The following is a 6215-nucleotide window of genomic DNA, read 5'->3' on the forward strand; positions in this document are numbered from 1 at the left end:
ATAGTCATAGCATCCTAGGAATAATGTTAGCATATTTACATACTCGCGCAGACAGCATGGCTGGTTTTCATCACCCTGGAGACCCCTATTTCCCTAATCAGGGAAACAACGGATGGCTAGAGGAGGAGGAGCCTGAGGAAGGGCCTGAAGAGGAACCTGAGGAAGATCCCGAAGAGGAGTCCGACGGGGAACTGGAGGCAGAAGTCGAGGGCGAGCCTGCTGAACCCGAAGAAGATGAAGAGAATTTCGAAGAGGAGCTCGATGACAGCGAAGGGGGTGATTCGGACGTAGAGTCCGAGGTCATCGACCCCCCTTACCCGATCAGGGTGCCTGCTTATCGTGTGGGCCCCACTGGACCTACCCCTCCTTGGGGCATTGATCTTTGGAGATGGAGCAGATATCAAGGACAGCGACCCCCGTTTGGCATGTCGCGTGAGTTCTTTGACCTGAGGGACGGAGGACCGGCCGACTGAGCCCTACCGGTCATGGTGAGACGATTACAGGACACCAGCGACCTTGCTCAGGGCACTGCTGATCAAGTACGCCAGTTGTGGACTAGGGTCGAGCGTGCGGAACAGGAGATGCGTGACGTCCTTCGGGAGTTTCACATGAGGCAGGTAAGGTGGGAGTCTCGACTTCAGGACGCAGAACGTTTGGTGGCTCATCTTCAGGGAGCATCCACATCCTCGGCACCACCTCCAGACGCAGCTCATCACGGTTAGGGATAGACTTATCATAGTAGGTCATTAGGAACTATGCTATGTACTCCGGCTCTATGTTTAAGTGACTACACTACTCATAGAGCCGTTATGCTGTCGAATTAGTGTCACTTATGTATGCTCTTCCGAGCAAATTTTCTTGTATTAAATGCGAATAATATTAATGAACTTTTGTGTGTTTTGCTATGATATTACAAGTTGTTATGTGTTGAGACGTTATGATTGTATGTCCGATGGTAGCAATGTCTAAGTTCGTACCATACACCTAGTTAGTAGGATCACAACCTCACAGAAACCACATACACTTAACATCTTTCCGTTTCATGACAGAAAGATGCCTCGCCGAGCTACTCGCGAAAATCCCGAACCAACCCCGCCCGAAGTTGACACCACTGCTTTCCAGGCAGCCGTGTCTGCTGCGGTCACAGCAGCTATGGCACAACTTCACCGAGGGAACAACGGCGAAGGCAACGGGCAAGGGTCCGGAAGTTCAAACAACGGGACCAATCAAGGACCCACTAAAACGTGCACTACAAGGACTTCACAAACGCTAAACCACAAACTTTCAACGGCACTGGAGGGGTGATCACTCTGAAGCGATGGATCGAGAAGGTAGAGTCGGTATTCGAGATATGCGATTGCCCCGAGCAGATGAAGGTGAAGTTCGCGGCCTACACTTTTGTGGACCAAGCACTCACTTGGTGGAACGGACACGTGGAAGCTATGACGCTCCCTGTCGCCAACTCTATCCCATGGGCAGAAATGAAAGAAATGTTAATGGCTGAGTACTGCCCCCGAGGCGAAATACAGAAGATGGAGCAAGAGCTATGGAATCTCACTGTGCAGAATGCGAACATCGATGCCTACATATCGAGATTTAGCGAACTATCTCTGATGTGTCCGGGTATGATCACAACCGAAGGAAAGAAGATTGAGCGATTCATCTAGGGACTGACACCTCCCGTTCAAGGGAATGTGATAGCTGCAAACCCTGAAACGTTTGACAGTGCGAAGAGATTGGCGAAGAGGTTGTATGATCATAACAACAAAAAGGGCGAGAAGCCAGTGGACGCTGAGAAGAAAAAGGAGGATGATGGCAAGAAAGGGAGGAACAACAAGAGAAAGGGGCGTCAGGGCCCCGAGACCTCTAAAAAGAAGCAAACATTGGCAGTTAACGCTGTCACCACACCAGTTCTAGCCACACCACATGCTCCAGCCTCAGCTGCATCAAATGCTTCAAGACCCTATTCCGGTAATCTTCCCAAATGCAATAAGTGCGGTCTCCATCATCACGGCGAATGCAGGGAACTCCATTGCACCAGTTGCAACCGAAGGGGACACACTGCAAGGTTCTGCAGGACTTATCCTCCCCAGAATCAAAATCAGGGAAACAACCACAACAACAACAACAACAACAACCACCGCAATAACAAGAACACCAATGCCGGCGGCAGCAATGCAGGGCCTAGCCACACCTGCTTCGGGTGTGGAAGGACGGGGTATTTCCGCCGAGATTGCCCTAACAACAACTCAGGAAACAGAGGAGTAGGAAGGATGCTGACCATGGGTCAGGGTGAGGCAGTTCAGGACCCCGCAATTGTGACCGGTACGTTTCTCCTAAACCACACTTATGCATGCATCTTATTTGACACCGGAGCGGAGCGAAGTTTCGTAAGCGAGAAGTTTAAACATTTATTAAAACAACAACCCCATAAGCTAAATGAAACCTATACGGTGGAAATGGCCAACGGGAAAACCGAATCCACTGGGGAGATCTACATCGGATGTACCCTAACCCTTAACCAACACGTCTTTCGAATAGACCTAATGCCAGTATCAATTAGGAGTTTCGATGTGATTATCGGCATGGATTGGTTAAGCCCCCACCATGCTGAGATTATGTGCCACGTGAAGGCCGTTCGCCTTCATCTCCCAAATCACGAAACCCTAGTAATTTACGGAGACAAAACCCAGCACGAATCTTCGTCTCATCTCGTGCATCAAGGCACAAAAACATCTGCGAAAGAACGAATTGGCGTTCTTGGCTCACATAGTGGACAAGACCAAAGAAGAAACTAATATTCAAGATATTCCGGTAGCGTGTGAATTTCCCGACGTGTTTCCTGAAGATCTTCCAGGAGTACCCCCAGAGAGACGGGTTGAATTCCGAATCGACCTCGTTCCAGGAGCAACTCCTCTCGCTAAATCACCATATCAGTTGGCTCCTGCTGAAATGCAGGAATTGTCCAGCCAACTTAGTGAGCTTCTGGACAAGGGATTTATCCGACCTAGCTACTCGCCATGGGGAGCTCCGGTGCTCTTTGTCAAAAAGAAGGACGGATCTTTCAGAATGTGCATCGATTACAGAGAGTTAAATAAACTCACTGTTAAAAATTGCTACCCACTCCCACGAATCGATGATCTATTCGACCAGCTCCAAGGAGCTAGTTATTTTTCTAAAATAGATCTACGGTCCAGATACCACCAACTCAAAGTACGGGAAGAGGATATTCCAAAAACCGCTTTCCGAACCCGCTACGGACATTATGAATTTGTCGTAATGCCCTTCGGTCTAACAAATGCACCTGCCGCATTTATGGACCTAATGAATCGAATCTGTCGACCGTTCCTTGACAACTTCGTCATTGTGTTTATCGATGACATCCTCGTCTATTCTCGAAGCAAAGAGGAGCATGGCCAACATCTCCGACAAGACTTAAACACTCTGCGATCGGAAAAGCTTTATGCCAAACTCTCCAAGTGCAAGTTCTGGCTCCGGAGTGTGAATTTCCTAGGCCACGTAGTTAGCCAAGACGGAATTCACGTGGATCCCTCTAAGGTCAAAGCGGTGGAAGGATGGGCAACTCCGACCACGCCCACAGAAATTCGTCAGTTCTTAGGCCTAGCAGGCTACTATAGGAGATTCATCCAAAACTTCTCTAAGATCGCCAAGCCGCTTACCTCACTTACACAAAAGGGTGTACCATTCAAATGGACAGACCGACAAGAGATTGCGTTTCGAACCTTGAAGCAAGCTCTCTATAGCGCTCCTGTACTATCTCTACCTGAAGGAACGGAAGATTTTGTGGTCTATTGTGACGCGTCGAATCAGGGCTTAGGTTGCGTTCTCATGCAACGTGGAAGAGTGATAGCATATGCGTCCCGCCAACTAAAGACGCACGAAGTAAATTACACGACCCATGACCTAGAACTGGGAGTCGTGGTCTTCGCTCTGAAAATTTGGAGGCACTACCTGTACGGTACCAAGTGCACCATCTTCACGGAGCACAAGAGCCTCCAGCACATCTTGAATCAGAAGGAGCTGAACATGAGACAACGAAGATCGGTGGAATTGCTAAACGACTACGAATGTGAGATCAAGTACCACCCAGGCAAGGCCAATGTGGTAGCTGATGCATTAAGTCGGAAGGAGTACTCTAATCGCCATACGATAACTCTCTCGATAACCATTCAATCTCATCTGGGCACTCAAATTGCATCAGTCCAGTCGGAGGCTATGAAGACGGGAAATAGAGCTAGCGAGGCATTGCGCGGGATGGAAAACAACCTAGAAACAAGGGAGAATGGGGTATACTACTTCATGAACCGTATTTGGGTCCCAAAAATCGGAGGATTTAGGGAGGACGTTATGAAGGAAGCCCACAAAACATGATACTCCATTCATCCCGGTTCGAACAAGATGTATTTGGACATTAAACAACACTATTGGTGGCCTAACATGAAGGCGGAAATCGCGACCTATGTTAGTAAGTGCCTTACGTGTGCCAAGGTAAAGGTGGAGTACCAGAAACCTTCAGGATTGTTACAGCAACCGGCAATCCCTGAGTGGAAATGGGAGGGGATTTCTATGGATTTCGTGACCAAGTTACCCAAGACGTCGGACGGACTGGACACCATATGGGTAATAATCGACCAACTGACGAAATCTGCCCATTTCCTGCCAATCAAAGAATCCTACAAGATGGAGAGACTGACGCGGTTGTACCTACGAGAAATCGTGAGACTCCATGGAGTGCCAAAATCTATTATCTCGGTTAGGGACAGTAGGTTCACATCGCGCTTTTGGCAATCACTCCACAAGGGAATGGGAACTCATCTCGACATGAGCACCGTGTATCACCCACAAACGGACGGTCAAAGTGAACGAACCATTCAAACGCTTGAAGACATGCTCCGTGCATGTGTGATAGACTTTGGGAAGTCTTGGGATACCCACCTACCGTTGATCGAGTTCTCATACAACAACAGTTATCATTCGAGCATCAAGGTGGCTCCTTTCGAAGCGTTATACGGGCGTAAATGTAGATCACCGTTATGTTGGGCCGAAGTAGGTGATACTCAGCTAGCAAGAACACATACGTCGGACAGGGCACTAACGGGACCGGAGATCATTCGCGAAACCACAGAAAAGATCGTCCAGATCAGAGCTCGATTACAAGCATCGCGTGACCGACAAAAGAGCTACGCCGACAAACGGCGAAAGCCCTTAGAATTTCAGGTCGGTGATCGAGTACTGTTGAAAGTCTCACCCTAGAAAGGGGTTATACGTTTCGGAAAATGGGGAAAGCTGAACCCGCGATGCATTGGACCTTTCGAAATCGTCGCCCGAATAGGTCCGGTAGCCTACAGACTACAACTACCCGCGGAGCTAAACGGTGTACACCCCGTGTTTCATGTCTCTAACCTGAAGAAGTGCCTATCAGATGAAACCCTTTTCATTCCTCATGACGAAATCGAAATCAATGAGAATCTCCTGTTTGTTGAAGAACCAATCGAAATCATGGACAGGGAGGTGAAGCGTACTAAGCAGAGTCGCATCCCGATCGTGAAAGTACAGTGGAACGCAAAGCGTGGGCCAGAATTCACGTGGGAACGCGAAGATCAAATGAAGCAAAAGTACCCTCACCTATTCTAGCATTCTCAAATCTATCTTTCAAACAGAATTTCGGGACGAAATTCCCTCTAACGGGGGGATGATGTCACAACTGGAAATTTTGTGTCATGTAATCTATACACTCAAGTTAATGTCAATCAAAAACTTAAGAACATGTGTGACACCTATGATTATGACATCAAAAACTTCAATCAAATACATCATACAAGTACTACAAATAGTCATCAAACAATTGGAAACTCTAGAAGTTCTTATTTAGGTCCACCTTGGACTAGAACTTCCTTATTGGATCCAAATGGACCAATAAGCTTCCAATTTGACTACCATGGGCTTAGAACCCTAATTGGGCTCTAATTGGACCCACACTAATTTATTTCAACATTATGGGCCATGTTGGGCCTAGAATGAAATGAATTAAAAGCTTTGATCCATGAATAACCTAAACTAGTCCAACAAAAATGTAAAAATCCTACCACATTCTTTTAGGCTTAAAACATACCCAAACAAACTCTAGTATTGGGCTTAGGGGCAAAAAGCCCAAATTTTTCCTTTTCCCTTCCAAACTCTCGGCCCAAGGCCCA

The sequence above is a fragment of the Lactuca serriola genome, chromosome 1 (genome assembly GCF_051521515.1).
Source record: "Lactuca serriola cultivar US96UC23 chromosome 1, Lser_US96UC23_V15, whole genome shotgun sequence".
NCBI classification, from domain to species: Eukaryota; Viridiplantae; Streptophyta; class Magnoliopsida; order Asterales; family Asteraceae; genus Lactuca; species Lactuca serriola.